Source organism: Pristiophorus japonicus, chromosome 10, assembly GCF_044704955.1.
Source record: "Pristiophorus japonicus isolate sPriJap1 chromosome 10, sPriJap1.hap1, whole genome shotgun sequence".
NCBI classification, from domain to species: Eukaryota; Metazoa; Chordata; class Chondrichthyes; family Pristiophoridae; genus Pristiophorus; species Pristiophorus japonicus.
Window position 1 is genome coordinate 216,505,465 of NC_091986.1, and position 18,575 is coordinate 216,524,039.

At 50.2% G+C, this 18,575-nt stretch overlaps 1 protein-coding gene and 1 pseudogene across 3 annotated transcripts in view; one reads left to right on the forward strand and one right to left on the reverse strand.

Annotated features, from left to right (window-relative positions):
* gdpd5b (glycerophosphodiester phosphodiesterase domain containing 5b) overlaps positions 1–18,575 on the forward strand; it is a 284,799-nt gene that overhangs the window by 53,458 nt on the left and 212,766 nt on the right. The window lies entirely within an intron of this gene.
* Positions 9,894–10,095, reverse strand: LOC139275369 (U2 spliceosomal RNA; annotated as a pseudogene).

An 18,575-nucleotide genomic window follows, 5' to 3' on the forward strand; every position in this document is an offset into this window, starting at 1 on the left:
ACCAGCGCGAGGTGGTGGTGAGTGAGGGAAGAATGCTGTAACAATATTTATTTAGGAGCAGGGTGGTTCAGACTGTCTCTCTCTCACTGCCCCAGCTGCTATCCACTGATTCCCCCCGGATTGTGACTCAGACCCTGGTCTGTGTCCGCTTAGTTCCACCAGCTTCCCCTTTCAGCCATTACCTTGCCTGTGGGTTTGGTGTGCTGTCTCACTTGCCCTGTGACCTTCCCCTGGAAGTAAGGCATGTGGTCTGTTTATTTCTATTTCTCTCTCTTTATTCACAGAAAAAATTAATATTGAAGAAAAGCTTGCAGTGTAAGTGTGTTTGCCATCCTGTACGGTTCTGAAATGAGATTCAGCGAAAGTGTGAGGGATTGTTACTTAGTAAGGGATGGCACAAAAATGCTTCTATTTAAGTCGAAGCACGGGTCTGGAGGGGGACAGCCAGAGAGAAAGATGTGTCCTGTGGTGTCGTGCATCTGTCATCATAGGCAGTCCCTCGGAATCAAAGAAGACTTGCTTCCACTCTTAAAATGAGTCCTTAGGTGGCTGAACAGTCCAATACAGGAATTACAGTCCCTGTCACAGGTGGGACAGACAGTGGTTGAAGGAAAGGGTGGGTGGGGAGTCTGGTTTGCCGCACGCTCCTTCCGCTGCCTGCGCTTGGTTTCTGCATGCTCTCGGCAGTGAGACTGAAGGTGCTCAGTGCCCTCCCGAATGCACTTCCTCCACTTAGGGCGGTCTTTGGCCAGGGACTCCCAGGTGTCGGTGGGGATGTTGCACTTTATCAGGGAGGCTTTGAGGGTGTACTTGAAACGTTTCCTCTGCCCACCTGGGGCTCGCTTGCAGCGTAGGAGTTCCGAGTAGAGCGCTTGCTTTGGGAGTCTCTAGTCAGGCATGCGGACAATGTGGCCCGCCCAGCGGAGCTGCTTGAGTTTGGTCAGTGCTTCAGTGCTGGGGATGTTGGCCTGGTCGAGGACGCTGATGTTGGTGCGTCTATCCTCCCCGGAGAGTGTGGCAGCTGAGGGTGGTAGCTTGCCTCTGATTAAACTGCACTGCTCGATGATGCAACAGCTTCGCAAGGAAAGGAACATGAAATACCATCTCTCTCGTGCGCCTTTACATTGAATCGTACAGCACAGGAGGAGGCCATTCAGCCCATTGTGCCTGTGCCGGCTCTTTGAGAGAATTGCATTTCTACAGCGCTTTTCCAAAACCCCCGGGACGTTCCAAAGCCTATTACAGCTAATGCTTTTTTGATGTGTCGTCACTGTTGTAATGTCGAAAACACAGCAGCCAATTTGCACACAGCAAGCTCCCGCACACAACAAGCTCCCACAAACAGCAATGTGATAATGACCAGATGATCTGTCTTTTGTTATGATGATTGAGGGATAAATATTGGCCCAGGACACCGGGGATAACTCCCCTGCTCTTCTTCAATTTTAAAATTCTCACTTGTGTGTTCAAATCCCTCCATGACCTTGCCCTTCCCTATCTCTCTAACTTCCTCCGAGATCTCTGTACTGCTACAACTCTGGCCTCTTGAGCATCCCCGATTTTAATCGCTCCACCATTGGTTGGCCGTGCCTTCAGCTGCCTGAACCCTAAGCTCTGGCACTCCCTCCTTAAACCTCTCTGCCTCTCTCTCTCTCATCCTTTTAAGATGTTCCTTAAAACTTGCGTACAGTTTTGGCTTCCATATTTACGAAAGGATATACTTGCTTTGGAGGTACTTCAGAGAAGGTTCACGAGGTTGATTCTGGGGATGAGGGGGTTGACTTATGAGGAAAGGTTGAGTACGTTGGGCCTCTACTCATTGGAATTCAGAAGAATGAGGGGTGATCTTATCGAAACGTATAAGATTATGAGGGGGCTTGACAAGTTGGATGCAGAGAGGATGTTTACACTGATGGGGAGACTAGAACTAGGGGGCATGATCTGAGAATAAGGGGCCGCCCATTTAAAACTGAGATGAGGAGGAATTTCTTCTGAGGGTTGTAAATCTGTGGAATTCACTGCCTCAGAGAGATGTGGAAGCTGGGACATTGAATAAATTTAAGTCAGAGATAGACAGTTTCTTAACTGATAAGCGAGTAAAGAGTTATGGGGAGCAGGTAGGGAAGTGGAGCTGAGTCCCATGATCGGATCAGCCATGATCGTATTAAATGGCGGAGCAGGCTCAAGGTGCTGTATTGGCCGACTCCTGCTCCTATTTCTTATGTTCTTATAACCTACCTCTGAGCAAGCTTTTGGTCATTTGCACCAATATCTCCCTTAGCGGCTCGGTGTCGGGTTAAGTCTGATTTACCCTCCTGTGAGGCACCTTGGGGCATTTTACTGCGTTACCGGCATTGCGTGAGATGCAAGCTGATGTTAGACAGGAGCCCAGTCCGTGGCCATGAACCCTCACCTCCGAGTGATTCAGAACACTCGGGAGACGGAGGAAGGGGTTAAATCTCCCAGTGTCCTTGCCAGCCTGAAAGCACAAATAGCTTATTAAAGCAAATCTTCAACAACAACAACAAAAAGTCTCGGCGTGCGACTCGATGAGGGCGTTCTATCTGAAAGCAAACACGGAGTAAATCAGGGCATTGATGGTTAATGGTGCGGGGGATGAAAAGGTTGTGTGTCCTCTGGATCTGCTGGCTTGCAAGCCAGGCATTCACTGCTGCTGACACAGTTTCACACACTCTGCTGACTGATGCGGAAGTGCAGCTCCACGGGGCCGGGGAGAGCTGGGGAGCGAGAGTCACTTTGCCAACAGCACGCAGAAGCTGTTGCCCTCCTCCCCCTCCCAACCCAACCTTGGCCCCCCCCCCCTGCAGGCGAGTCAGGTGGGGGGAGGAAGGGGAGTCGGGAGGAGGGCGGATTTTGAGGGAAGGTTGGGTTGGGAGGGTTGGAGGGGGGGAGGAGGGCGAGTCAGGAGGAGGGTGGATTTTGAGGGAAGGTTGGGTTGGGAGGGGGGGAAGGAGGGGGTTTGGTGGGGGGAGTTGGGTGGAGGGGCTGGGGTGGTGGGCTGGGGGAAGTGATGAGTGGCAGTGGGAGCAGGATGATCAGGTGGGTTGAGGGAGGGCAGGTTAGAGGGGGAGTTGGGAGGGGCGGGTTGGAGGGATGGTTGGATTTGGGAGGAAGGAGGAAGGGGATTTGGGAGGGGGGGGGGAAATTACCCCTCAATCTGAAGTGAAGGAATACAAGCCTGGTCTATCCAACTGACCACATAATTTAACCCTTTCAAGTTTCAAAATCTCTGACTTGGCTCATCTGCTGAAATCTTCATCCATGCTGTTGCTACCTCGAGGCTTGACTGTTCTTCAGCTCCAGGCCGGGCTTTTACATTGGTGTTGCTTGATGCACTGTTCAGCGGATGAATCTTGAATTCCTGGAGAATCCAGGGCATTCCTAGAGAGTTGTCGTCCCTCGCACAGTCTCACCTGTGTCACGGGGCCCTGTCATTAGGCTGGCACGTCAATGTGGAACGTGGGGCCCACAAGTCAGCGTCGTTGCCTATTAAAAATGCCCTTTGAAGAACCCTCTTTGTATTCGAATTGCGAACCTGTCAGGCTGGGTTATTGATGGCACCACCTGACCCGTCAAGTCAGCGCATTTTTATTTTTTATTTTCCCGTGACCTGTAACCTTTGGGTGACCCTTCACACGGCGACCCCTGAACCTGGAGTGTTAAATGTTGCCATGTTCTTCCGAAGGGTCTGTCAAGCCAAAACCGTTCTAGTCACTTCACTAATTGACCCCTGTCGAAAAGCTGGCAACTGCTGAGGGTTCCAGTGGGACACTATTCACCCCCACCCCTCGCCTCAGGAGCTGATGATGTGCAAGACGAGGCCAATAACAGGCCCGTTCCTTCCACCCCCTCCTTGGCCAGGCCTGTATTTGGTCCAGTCTGTGTGCTGTCACTAATGATCTTCACTGAAGCAGTGTACAGCATTCTCAAAGAAAAGAAAAACTTGCATAAATATAGCGCTTTTCATGACCTCAGCATGTCCCAAAGTGCTTCAGAGCCAATGAAGTAGTTTTTGAAGTGTAGTCACTGTTGAAATGTGGGAAACGCTGCATCCAATTTGTGCACAGCAAGTTCCCGCAAACAGCAAACGTGATAATGACCCAGATCATGTGTTTTAGTAATGTTGGTTGAGGGACACAACGACGCAAGAAGTAGGAGCAGGAGTCGGCCATTTGGCCCCTAGAACCTGCTCCGCCATTCAATAAGATCATGACTGATCTGATCATGGACTCAGCTCCACTTCCCTGCCCGCTCCCCATAACCCTTTACTCCCTTATGGCTCAAAAATCGGTCCATCTCCGCCTTAAATATATTCAATGACCCAGCCTCCACAGCTCTCTGGGGCAGAGAATTCCACAGATTTACAACCCTCCGAGAGAAATTCCTCCTCATCTCAGTTTTAAATGAACAACCCCTTATTCTGAGACTATGCCCCCTAGTTTTAGAGGGATCTCAGTTTAACTTCTCATCTGCAAGACAAGTTATCCCGGTGTCTTGGGTCAATATTTATCTCTCAACCAACATCACTTTTTAAAAAAAAAAGACAGATTGTGCAGAGTTTTGGCACGTCCTGAGATGGTGAAAGGAGCTATCCAAATGTTTGTGGGAGCTTACTGTGCACAAATTGGCTGCTGCGTTTCCTACATTACAACAGTAACTACATTCCAAAAGTACTTCATTGACTGTAAAGCACTTTGAGATGTCCGGTGGTCATGAAAGGCGCTATTTAAATTTAAGTCTGTCTTTCTTTTATCTCATTGAAACACACAAGTTTCTGAGGGGGATTGACAGGGTAGATGCTGAGAGGCTGTTTTCCCCCCGGGCTGGGGAGTATAGAACCAGGGGTCACAGTCTCAGGATAAGGGGTCGTCGGCCATTTAGGACTGAGATGAGGTGGAATTTCTTCATTGAGGGTGGTGAATCTTTGGAATTGTCTACCCCAGAGGGCTGTGGATGCTGAATCATTGAGTATATTCAAGGCTGAGATCAATAGATATTTAGACTCCGGCTGCACACTGAGCCATAGTTGACAATGAGTCAATATAGATTCCTCATTTGGGATTTTTTTTACAGTTTCATGTGTTGTCGTCTTGGCTCAGCATCTCTGCACTGTTCAACCATGGGAGGCAGGCACCTTGACCAAGCCAGTCCAGTCCTGACCTGACTCCCAGGTACTCCTTCTTCACGCTGCTTGAGTGTCAGCCGTGGTTCCGTGGGCAGCACACTCGCCTCGGAGTCAGAAGATCAGGGGTTCAAGTCCCACTCGAGATTGTGCACAAAAAAATGTAGGTAGACACTCCCAGTGCTGTACTGAGGGAGCACCGCACTGTGTCGGAGGGGCAGTACTGAGGGAGCACCGCACTGTGTCGGAGGGGCAGTACTGAGGGAGCACCGCACTGTGTCGGAGGGGCAGTACCGAGGGAGCACCGCACTGTGTCGGAGGGGCAGTACTGAGGGAGCACCGCACTGTGTCGGAGGGGCAGTACTGAGGGAGCACCGCACTGTCGGAGGGGCAGTACTGAGGGAGCACCGCACTGTTGGAGGTGCCGTCTTTTGAATGAGACATGAAACCGAGGCCCAGTCTGCTCTCTTGGGTGGATGTAAAAGATCCCATGGCACTATTTCGAAGAAGAGCAGGGGATTTATCCCTGGGGCCAATATTTATCCTTCAATCAACGTAACAAAAAAACAGATTATCTGGCCATTATCACATTGCTATTTGTGGGAGTTTGCTGTGTGCAATTTGGCTGCCGCGTTTCCCACATTACAACAGTGACTACACTCCAAAAAGTACTTCATTGGCTGTCAAGAGCTTTGCGACGTCCGGCGATCATGAAAGACGCTATACAATTGCAATTTCTTTTGAACCGCGTGCAACATTTGTCGTGGGTTGTGACCTCCGAATGGGAATCCGGAGAGAGGGGGGCGGTGAGAGAGAGAGAGAGAGAGAGTGTGTTCCATTCTGCAAAGCAATCCGTCAGCAGTTAGTGACCTGGTGGAAACACTATCCCGGCTGTAGTGACCTGACACTGTCTCCTGAGATGAGGCTCTGTTTGTATTTTGATCCCTGCGCCATAGACAATGCAGGCAGTCTTCTCGCGAGCCTCCAGCGAATGTACCCGATCGGACCGAACTATCTCTTTTCTCCACCCCCACCCTTCCTTCGAGGCCCTTGGGGGGAGGGCGGGGGTAAACTTGCAGCCCGGTTCCCGAAATTACAGCGGGGTGATCCATAACGTCCGAGCCACTTGCCCTCAACTGAGGTGAGGATTTTTATCAACTCCCAGGAGATGGTTGGTGCTTCACCGACTAAGGTTGCCAAACCTCCGGGATTACCCTGGGAGTCTCCTGGAACTGAAAAATAAGGGGCCGCCCATTTCGAACTGAGATGAGGAGGAATTTCTCATGAGGATTGTAAATCTGTGGAATTCTCTGCCCCAGAGAGCTGTGGAGGCTGGGTCATTGAATATATTTAAGGCAGAGATAGACAGATTTTTGAGCCATAAGGGAGTCGAGGGTTATGGGGAGCGGGCGGGGAAGTGGAACTGAGTCCATGATCAGATCAGCCATGATCTTATTGAATGGCGGAGCAGGCTCGAGGGGCCGAATGGCCTACTCCTGCTCCGATGTTAAGTAGACTTTCTATAGTTGGTCATTGGACTGAGGACCAATCACACTGACTGATGGACTGCTGGGTATGGTAGGTGTTTTTATTTCTCTGTCTGTTCTTGATGCGGGTGTTGCTGGCAAAGGCGGCATTTATTGCCCATCCCTAATTGCCCCACGTAAAAGTGGTGGTGAGCCGCCGCCTTGAACTGCTGCAGTCCGCGTGGTGAAGGTACTGTTAAAGAAAGACTTGCATTTATATAGCGCCTTTCACGACCACCAGACATCTCAAAACGCTTTCCTGCCAATGAAATACTTTTGGAATGTAGCCACTGTTGTAATGGAGGAAATGCGGCAGCCAACATGTGCACAGCAAGCTCCCACAAACAATAATGTGATAATGACCCAGATAATCTGTTTTTTAGTGATGTTGATTGAGGGATAAATATTGGTCCCAGGACACCGTGGATAACTCCCCTGTTCTTCTTCGAAATAGTGATTGTGGGATCTTTGACATCCACCTGAGAGAGCAGACGGAGCCTCGGTTTAACGTCTCATCTGAAAGACGGCGCTCCCACAGTACTGCGCGTGTCAGCCCAGATTTTAGCACTCAAGTCTCTGGAGTGGGACTTGAACCCACAACCTTCTGACTCAGAGGCGAGAGTGCTGCCCACTGAGCCACAGATGACACAAGGGAGAGAGTTCCAGGATACTGATTCAGTGAGCTTTAATTCATTCCAGTAAAGATGATTTTTTTATAATTTCCCCCCCCCCCTCCAATCCTTTGATGAATCGATTTGTAAATTCAACAATCGGTGTGAACCTGAGCAAATTGGGTCAGGGAGCTCTGTCTCTACTGAGATAGCTTATCTTGGCCACGGCATGCCATAAGAAAGCTCTGACTGCCCTTGGAGCCATCTTTTAATTTCACACTTTCTCTCGTTCGCGCTCTCACTCTACTTTCACTATTATTCTAAAGCTCCCTCTACACTGTCCTATCAAACACTCCCAGGGCAGGTACAGCACGGGGTTAGATACAGAGTAAAGCTCCCTCTATACTGTCCCATCAAACACTCCCAGGGCAGGTACAGCACGGGGTTAGATACAGAGTAAAGCTCCCTCTACACTGTCCCATCAAACACTCCCAGGGCAGGTACAGCACGGGGTTAGATACAGAGTAAAGCTCCCTCTACACTGTCCCATCAAACACTCCCAGGGCAGGTACAGCACGGGGTTAGACACAGAGTAAAGCTCCCTCTACACTGTCCTATCAAACACTCCCAGGGCAGGTACAGGGGGTTAGATACAGAGTAAAGCTCCCTCTACACTATCCCATCAAACACTCCCAGGGCAGGTACAGCATGGGGTTAGATACAGAGTAAAGCTCCCTCTACACTGTCCCATCAAACACTCCCAGGGCAGGTACAGCATGGGGTTAGATACAGAGTAAAGCTCCCTCTACACTGTCCCATCAAACACTCCCAGGGCAGGTACAGGGGGTTAGATACAGAGTAAAGCTCTCTCTACACTGTCCTATCAAACACTCCCAGGGCAGGCACAGCATGGGGTTAGATACAGAGTAAAGGCCAGCTCGCTGTTCCGAGACCTTTCCTGGGGAGTGAGCGGGTGTGTGGTGCGAGGACGGGATTGAGCTAGGCTGTCTCACTTCCCGAAGGAGAGGCACCAGGGTCGTCAACTCGCCAAACCTACTCCCTCCACCACCGGCGCACCGTGGCTGCAGTGTGCACCATCTACAAGATGCACTGCAGCAACTCGCCAAGGCTTCTTCGGCAGCACCTCCCAAACCCGCGACCTCTACCGCCTAGAAGGACAAGGGCAGCAGGCGCATGGGAACACCACCACCTCCACGTTCCCCTCATCATCCTGACTTGGAAATATATCGGCCGTTCCTTCACCGTCGCTGGGTCACAATCCTGGAACTCCCTCCCTAACAGCACTGTGGGAGCACCTTCACCACACGGACTGCAGCGGTTCAAGAAGGCGGCTCACCACCACCTTCTCAAGGGGCAATTAGGGATGGGCAATAAATGCCGGCCTTGCCAGCGACGCCCACATCCCAGGAACGAATAAATTAAAAAGATTGACCCTTGGAATCAGGAAGAGAGAGAGAGAGGGGAATAAGTGAAATTAAAGGGGTAGAAAAGGAGATGAGAGAGAGAAGGTAAACATTGGGAGGGGTTGCGAGAGGGGAGAAGTGAGGGTGGAGAAAGAGCGAGAGGTGTCATGCCGGGACAGAGGGAGAGCAGTCGGAGAAGATAAAGGGAGGAGAGGAGTGAGGAGAATGGACAGGGTACCCAACAGAAACCGAACTCTGCCTTTGCAGATGCACGGGGTAGGGGGGAAGGGGGGTGAGCTTTATATTTTTAAGAATGACCTGTCACTTGAGGTTCACCATTTTCTCGTGACTGGTCAGTTATTTAGACCCTGAAATTTGACTCTCTTCAAACAACGACGTCCTTGAGAGCAAGTGACTGTGGAAGCTTCATTTCCTGCTCAAGTCAGTGCGGAGTGTGAACGGTTTCTCCGGCTGGCTCCTCGGGCTGGGGACAGATGGGCGCAGGAGGTGACTCCTCGCTCCACCATCTGTGGGAAGCTGTACCGTTGGCCAGTGCCATCTTGCTCGCGCGGGGGGAGGTGGGCTCACCCACCGACACACCAGCTGCTCGCACTACATGGGCAGGAAGCAGGCCGAGGATTAGGTGGCGAGCTGCCTGTGACCTTCAGGAGTCGAGCTGATAATTCTGTTCCTTTTTAACTCCAAACCGCCCCTTCCCACAAGCTCGTCATCCCGACCCCTTGACTGGGAGGCAATCCGCAGGGGAAGCCACAAAGCTTGGTTCCATGTGGGGGTGGGGGAAGAGGGGACAGAGGGGGAGCGGTAAATAAAGACAGACTTGGATTTATATAGCGCCTTTCACAACCACCGGATGTGTCTCAGCGCTTTACAGCCAATGAAGTACTTTTGGGGTGTTGCCACTGCTGTAATGTCGGGGAATTTAGCGTGGAAGCAAGTCATCCTCGATTCGAGGGACTGCCTCTGAAGATAAATGGAGGGGAGGGAGTGGGAAGGTAATGAAACAACAACAACTTGTATTTATATAGCGCCTTTAATGTGGTAAAATTTTTATTTTTTTTTGAAATTCGTAGCCAATCGTTCCAATTCTTTGTCAAATCACAAACGCCAGAGGTCACCTTGCACACGCCAAGGATCACTCTGCGCCAATGTTCTTAGCCAAAAGGCCTAGAGCTACTGCACCGTTCCTGGAAGTACTGCAATACCAGGTTCGTGCCATGGAGGTGGATGGGTCAGGCCCCCCACACACCTCCTGTTTCCAAAAAAGCAAGCATATACCTTCCTGATCCAGGGAGAACCACCCGGAGGTCATGGTGGCTACTCCCCTGTCAGGTCAGTTACGCATGATCTTAGCCAAAAGGCCGAGAAGCGTCCCAAGGTGCTTCACGGGAGCGATGAACAAACAAAATTTGACACCAAGCCACATGAGATCTTGGGCATGGTGATCTACTGCTTGGTGAAAGATGTAGGTTTTAAGGAGCGTCTTAAAGGAGGAGAGAGAGGCGGAGGGGTTTAGGGAGGGAGTTCCAGAGCTCGGGGGCCCAGGCAGCTGAAGGCACGGCCGCCAACGGTGGAGCGATTAAAATTGGGGATGCTCAAGAGGCCAGAATTAGAGTGATGCAAATTTCTCTGAGGCTGATGGGGCTGGAGGAGATGACTGAGGCGGGGGGGTGGGGGGGGGCGGAAACGATAGGAAAGGGGGAAGAAAATAGAGTGACAGAGAAAAGAGAGGCATCGAGAGTGGGCAGGGGAAAGAGATAGAGAGTGAGCGAAGGGGAATACAAGAACATAATAAATAGGTGCAGGAGTCGGCTATTCGGCCCCTTGAGCCTGCTCCGTCATTCAATGTGATCATCGACCTCAACTCCACTTGCCTGCACTATCCCCATGTCCCTCGATTCCCTTAATCTCCAAAAATCTATACATCTCCGTCTTGAATACACTCAACGACTGAGCCTCCACAGCCCTCTGGGGTAGAGAATTCCAAAGATTCACCACCCTCTGAGTGATGAAATTACTCCTCATCTCAGTCCTAAATGGCCGACCCCTTATCCTGAGACAGTGACCCCTGGTTCTAGACTCCCCAGCCCGGGGGGAAACATCCTCCCTGCATCTACCTTGTCAAGCCCTGTCAGAATTTTATATGTTTCAACGAGATCACCGCTCATTGGAAGGAGAGGAAGAGAAGGCAGGTGGGAGAGCCAGAGAAAGGGAAGGGAAGGGAAGGAGAGGGAGGGAAAGAAAGGGGATGAAGGGGAAGCTGGAGAGAGGGGGAAAAGAGTGAGGCAAGGAGAGGGTATTGGTGAGACTGCACCTGGAGTACTGCGTACAGTTTTGGTCTCCTTATTTAAGGAGGATTCATCATAGGCAGTCCCTTGGAATCGAGGAAAACTTGCTTCCACTCCTGAAGTGAGTTCTTTGGTGGCTGAACAGTCCAATATGAGAACCACAGTCCCTGTCACAGGTGGGACAGGCAGTTGTTGAGGGAAGGGATGAGTGGGACTGGTTTGCCGCACGCTCCTTCCGCTGTCTGCGCTTGCTTTCTGCATGTTCTCGGCGTTGAGTCTCGAGGTGCTCAGCGCCCTCCCGGATGCACTTTTATACTTGCATTGGAGGCAGTTCCGAGAATGTTCACTCGGTTGATTCCTGAGATGAGGGGGTTGACTTATGAAGATAGGTTGGGCCTATACTCATTGAAGTTTAGAAGAATGAGGTGTGATCTTATTGAAACATATAAGATTCTGAGGGGGCTCGACAAGGTCGATGCAGAGAGGATATTTCCCCTCGTGGGGGAATCGAGAACTAGGGGGCATAGTTTCAGAATAAGGGCCGCCCATTTAAACTGAGATGAGGAGGAATTGTAGCACTGCCTCCCACTCCAACTCGCTCTTTCCCTCCCAGCTGTCAATCTCCATGCCTGCCCGCGGCCTTCCTCCCACCACTTGCAGGCTTTTCTCACCCCAAGCTTGTCGTCACCTTCCCGCATCTACCTCGCTCATCGCACCTTCCATCTCACTCATCTCCTTGCTAACCCTATATGATGGTTCTTGGCCCTTCCCCTGCATTGCCCTTGAAACATAGACATGTACAGCGCAGAAGGAGGCCATTTCGGCCCATCGTGTCCCCGCTGGCCACACGGCCCTCGGTCAGTGGCCCTGAAGGTTACATATCAACCAATGAACAATGGCGGAAAGGTAAAGAGCATCTGGCCCAACCAGACCGCCCCACACAACCGCGACATCCCTTGCACTGAAATCTTCTCCACTCCACCCCAACTGGAGCCATGCGATTTACTGGGAGAGGCAAAAAAAACAGATTTAAAAACCCAGGCCAATTGGTGGAAAAAAAAATCTGGGAGAAGTCCTCTCTGACCCATACAGGCGATCGAAACTAGTCGAGGAGATCACCCTGGCCGCATTCGATTCCCTGCAGTACTTAACATCATAGCTGCGCTGGCCAACTAGAGGTTATCCAGGTTATCATGAACCAAAAGAATTGATCGCTCTCCTGTTGCCGAGAGGAAAAGAACACAAGACTTGCATTTATAGAGCGCCGATCACGACGTCTGGATGTCCCAAAGCGCTTCACAGCCAATGAAGTACTTTTGGAATGTAACAAGTATTGTAATGTGGGAAACGCGGCAGCCAATTTGCACAAAGCAAGCTCCCACAAACATCAATGTGATGATGACAAGTAATCTGTTTTTTAGTGATGTTGATTGAGGGATAAATATTGGCCCCAGGACACCGGGGAGAACTCCCCTGCTCTTCTTCGAAATAGTGGCCCTGGGATCTTTTATGTCCACCTGAGAGGGCAGGTGGGTCTTGGTTGAACATCCCATCCGAAAGACGGCACCTCTGACAGTGCAGCGCTCCCTCAGCACTGCACTGGGAGTGTCAGATTGATTTTGTGCTCAAGTCGCTGGAGTGGGTTTTCGAACCCACGATTTTCTGAGTCTGAGGTGAGGATGCTGCCCACTGAGCCGCGAATGACACTGACTCTATCTCGTCCAGCTTTTGTAAAGTGTTGCCTCTGTGTAGCGCCCGGTTCTGAAGGGGAAGGGAGGAGTGGTAGTGGGGCGGGTGTGGGGAGGAAGATGATTCCCTCTGTTGTCCAGGTTAAGCAAACCTCTCTATAAACGGATTTGCAATTTCACCATCGGCTAATTCCTCGCACACAAAGTTACCCCTTGCGCACTTCACTGTGCGGTGGACAAAGTCCGATAGCACCCCTCACCCACTGCGGACTCTCTGTCTGCGCACTTCTGACAGTGGGACAGAGGTAGGGGCTTTCGCTCTCTAAACCTGTCCTAATTTCCCCCCTCATCCCCTGGAAGGTAAATCACAACAACGAGGGCAGGTTTGTCGGTGCGTGTCAGTGCAAACCTCTGTGGGAACACGCTCCCAACAGTGGAATCTCGTCATTGTTATAATTCCCTCCGACACACCAGGGTTTGTTTGTTTTCCTCCCCCCTTAAAGCGTTGAGTTGTGATGGGATTCCACAGACGCCATCAACCTTCAGGAGCTGACACTGCCTGATTTTATATTCCTGTTCTTTAATTTAATCTCCTCATTATCCGCCTCCTCCTCTCACCTCCACTCCTACTCCCCTCCCCTCCTCCTTTTTCATCAACACTTTCCCTTTTCCTCACGTCCCCTTTCACCTCTTTCCCCTTTCCTTTCTCTCTCCCTCCTGACCCCTCCCACCCACTCTGCTCTCCACTTTTTTTCCCCAAATTTCTTTCTCTTTCTCCTGTCTCTGTCTCTGTCTTTGTCTCTCTCTCTGTCCTCTCTCTCTCTCTCTTCCTTTTTCCATTGTTGATCTATGCTCCTTGGTCCTCAATAGAAAGCTCCAGCCTAAAATGGGAGAGGCAGCGCTGAGGGAGGGGCGCGCTGTCGGAGAGGGAGCGCAGTGCTGTCGGAGAGGGAGCGCAGTGCTGTCGGAGGGGCAGCGCTGAGGGAGCGCAGTGCTGTCGGAGGGGCCGTCTTTCAGATGAGATGTGAAACCGAGACCCTGTTTGTGCTCTCCGCTGGATGGACAACATCGGATTCCCAGATCCAATGCACTCTTTCTGATTAGCGTGGGACTTAACAATTCACATTGCTATCCGAGCCTCTCAAATAATTCAGCCTGTTGAGCCTTCCTTTGAGCTGCAGAACTATTTAGATTATTTGCATATTTGGAAGAAGATAAATAACATTTATTTACATAGCGACTTTCACAGCCTCAGGACATCCCAAAGCGCTTTACAGCCAATGAAGTACTTTTTGAAGTGTCGTGACTCTTGTAATGTGGGAAACGTGGCAGCCAATTTGCGCACAGCAAGCTCCTACAAGCAGCAATGTGATAATGACTGGATAATCTGTTTTAGTGACGTTGATTGAGGGATAAATATTGGCCCCAGTCCACCGGGGATAACTCCCCTGCTCTTCTTCGAAATATTGCCATGGGATCTTTTAAGTTCACCTGAGAGGGCAGACAGGGCCTTGGTTTAATGTGCAAGTAACTTATAAAAGGGATTGGATATAAAGTTGAAAATGAAAGAATTGCAGGGCAATGGGGAAGAGCAGGGGGGCGGGAGTGGGACTAATTGGATCGCTCTTGCAAAGAGCCGGCACAGACACGATGGGTCAAATCACCACCACATGTGGTGTAGGATTCTCTGATTCATATCATGGCCTCAGGATATCTCCTAAAGTGCTTCACAGCCGATGATGTATTTTTGAAGTCATCGTCATAGGCAGTCCCTTGGAATCGAGGAAGACTCTTGAGTCCTTGGGTGGATGAACAGTCCAACATGAAGAACCACAGTCCCTATCACAGGTGGGCCAGATAGTCATTGAGGGTAAGGGAGGGTGGGACTGGAGTGAATGTTGAAGGTGGTGGATGGGGTGCTGATCAAGCGGCTGCTTTGCCCTGGATGGTGTTGAGCTTCTTGAGTGTTGTAGGAGCTGCACTCATCCAGGCAAGTGGAGAGTATTCCATCACACTCCTGACTTGTGCCTTGTAGATGGTGGAAAGTCAGGAGGTGAGACACTCACTGCAGAATACCCAGCCTCTGACCCGCTCTTGTTGCCACAGTATTTATGTGGCTGGTCCAGTTAAGTTTCTGATCAATGGTGACCCCCAGGATGTTGATGATGGGGGATTCTGTGATGGTAATGCCGTTGAATGTCAAGGGGCGGTGGTTAGACTCTCGCTTGTTGGAGACGGTCATTGCCTGACACTTGTGTGGTGTGAATGTTGCTTGCCACTTATCAGCCCAAGCCTGAATGTTGTCCAGGTCTTGCTGCATGCGGGCACGGACTGCTCCATTATCTGAGGAGTTGCGAATGGAACTGAACACTGTGCAGTCATCAGCGAACATCCCCACCTCTGTCCTTATGATGGAGGGAAGGTCATTGATGAAGCAACTGAGGATTCAAACGTCTTTGACTGAAGGAACCCTTTTCAAATGGATTGGTAATCACGGATCCCTTATGGAAGTGCTGCAGGTAAAGGGTGTTTTAATAATGCTTTTAAGAGAACAGGCATGTACGATGTCAGTGAGATGGGTGTGCCTGCTTCTCACGCACAGTCTGTCTATCCTTGGTGTGATGTTTCAGGCTGTGATGCTCGTAAATCATTCTCCACTTCCAAACAGTCCCCTGTGCTCAGTCTTCATTGCTGCCACAGCAGAAAATGATGTTCCACACATGTATGTCATTGGAAAAGGTAGCAGCACTTTCCTTGCTGCTTCCACCAATTCTGGGTATTGATTGGCGACATGAGGAAACTTTTTTTTTTAACGCAGCGAGTTGTTGTGACCTGGATCACGCTGCCTGAAAGGGCGGTGGGAGCAGATTCAATCGTAACTTTCAAAAGGGAATGGGATGAACATTTAAGAGGACCCATTTGCAAGGCTTACGGGGAAAAGTGCAGGGGGGGGGGGGGGAGTGGGACGAGTTGGATCGTTCTTTCAAAGAGCCGGCACAGGCACGATGGGCTGAATGGCCACCTCCTGTGTTGTACCCACAAACAGCAAGGTGGTATTGATCAGATGATATGTTTTTATGTTGATTAAGGGTTAAATATTGGCCAGTTTTCTGTGCGCAAATTGGCTGCCGCGTTTCCCACATTGCAACAGTAACTGCACTCCAAAAGTACTTCATTGGCTGTAAAGCGCTTTGAGACATCCGGTGGTCATGAAAGGCACTATATAAATGCATGTCTTATCTCATTGAAACATACAAGATTCTGAGGGGTATTGACAGGGTAGATGCAGGGAGGATGTTTCCCCCCTGGGCTGGGGACTCTAGAACCAAGGGGCACAGAATAAGGGGTCGGCCATTTAGGACTGAGATGAGGAGAAATTTCTTCACTCGGAGGTTGGTGAATCTCTGGAATTCTCTGAGCCTCCACACCCTCTGAGGCAGTCGTTGAGTATATTCAAGGCTGAGATCGCTAGATATTTAGACTCTGGGTACACACTGAGCCATAGTTGACAATGAGTCAATATAGTTCCCTCATTTCGGATCTTTACTATAGTTTCACGTGTTGTCGTCTTGGCTCAGCATCTCTGCACTTTTCAACCATGGGAGGCAGGCACCTTGACCAAGCCAGTCCCGACCTGACAACCAGGCACTCATTCTTCATTTTTCTTGAGCTGCACTCTCGCCTCTGAGTCAGAAGGTCGTGGGTTCAAGTCGTACACCAGAGACTTGAGCACAAAAAAAATGTAGGCTGAGACTCTAGTGCAGTGCTGAGGGAGCGCCGTACTGTCGGAGGTTCCGACTTTTGGATGAGACGTAAAACCGAGGCCCCATCTGCGCTCTCAAGTGGATGTAAAAGATTCCACCGCACTATTTCGAAGAAGAACGGGGGAGTTATCCCCGATGTACTGGGCCAATATTTATCCCGTGGTCAACATAACAAAAGCAGATTATCAAGTCACTTAACACATTGATGTTTGTGGGAGCTTGCTGTGTGCTGATTGGCTGTGTGCTTCCCATGTTACAACAGTGATTACGCTTCCACTAGTATTTCACTGGCTGTAAAACGTGTTGAGATGTCCTGAGCTTGTGAAAGGCGATATATAAATGCAAGTTCTTTATTTTTAATATTTGACTGTTACAAATGCAACATAAATAATTAAAAAAAAATCTAAAGACTGGTGAGGCCAGAACCATTTCACCTGATTACTCTGCGTGTATTTTAGCAATCATGCTTCGGCTGATGAAAGGGGAGTGTTTCTTTTCATAAACCAGCAGATCTGCTGTGCCTTTGCTCATGGGTGTTGAGATGTGGCCTTGTCCCCTTTAAGGCCAATGCTCCAAATAGAATGGAAAATTGTCGCCACTTCTAACCTGCAGAGGTCAGTTGGAGAGCAATTGCAACGGCTTGTAAATTTCAGGCTGGGTATCTGCAGTTTTTCTCTCTTTCAAACATTTGTTTATCATCTGTAACAGAGTGACGTCTGATTGTATAACAAAACAAACTGCACTCGACGTACCATTTTAATTATAGTTCTTGCTGTTGCCTCCTGTTGCATTGCTCTTGGTCAATCAGGGTGTTGTTTCAGAACAGGGGGCGGGCACTTATTTGGGTTGCAGGGTCACTTAGCAGGTTTTGGTGCGCTGCTAAAGGGGCCGCCCACCAACGTTATCCATAAGGCGCGTGGCTGCATGGTCACGCACCAATTGCGCAGTCCCAGCTCCTGCTGCTGAAAGAGATACTGCGCATGCGCTGCTGCATTGGGGTCGACCACGTGGCAAATTTAAAGGGTCCGCGTGCAAAAAAATAATTAGTGCGAACATTGCATAAACATAAACTTAAATTCAGATGCTGTCTTAAATATCCTGCAAATCCCCTGTGAGGACAGACGCACCAACATTGGCATCCTCGACCAGGCCAACATCGAAGCACTGACCACACTCGACCAGCTCCGCTGGGCAGGCCACATTGTCCGCATGCCCGACACAGAATTCCCAAAGCAAGCGCTCTACTCGGAACTCCTACAAGGCAAGCGAGCCCCAGGTGGGCAGAGGAAATGTTTCAAGGACACCCTCAAAGCCTCCCTGATAAAGTGCAACATCCCCACCGACACCTGGGAGTCCCTGGCCAAAGACCGCCCTAAGTGGAGGAAGAGCACCCGGGAGGGCGCTGAGCACCTCGAGTCTCGTCGCCGAGAGCATGCAGAAACCAAGCGCAGGCAGCGGAAGGAGCGTGCGGCAAACTAGACTCCCCACCCACCCTTTCCTTCAACCACTGTCTGTCCCACCTGTGACAGAGACTATAATTCCCGTATTGGACTGTACAGTCACCTGAGAACTCGCTTTCAGAGTGGAAGCAAGTTTTCCTCGATTTCAAGGCCCTGTCTATGATGATGATGATGATAAATACACAACATGAATTCGATACTGCTTGGAAATGAATCAAAGATCAAGGTAGAAAATATTGTGGTAGAGATGTTCTGGTGGTCTCTGTAAACCAGTGCTGTGAAGTAGAACTGTCCCCTCTTTCGAGCCTGTCTGTGTCGGCATCAATTCTTCACCTCAGTCATCCTTGCGTCCCTCTACAAAGATTACTAAGGCCGTCTCAATTGGTGCCGGATGAGAACTTCTCCGGGTCGTGGGAGGGGAAACGTGCAGCGCTGGTTGCTTTCTTCGGTAAAGAGTCGCGGAGATGAACAGCCATGATTCCACTCTGAACTGGATAGGGCATAGTCCAGTATGCAGTGCATTCTGGGTATGGACGTCTGCCATTGGGGCCCAGAATCGCACAACAGATCTTTTTTAAGATCTGGTTGGGAGAATCGCTTTTGCGAATTATAAATTTGAATGCAGTATTACAATGTTTTTTTTTCCTTGGCTG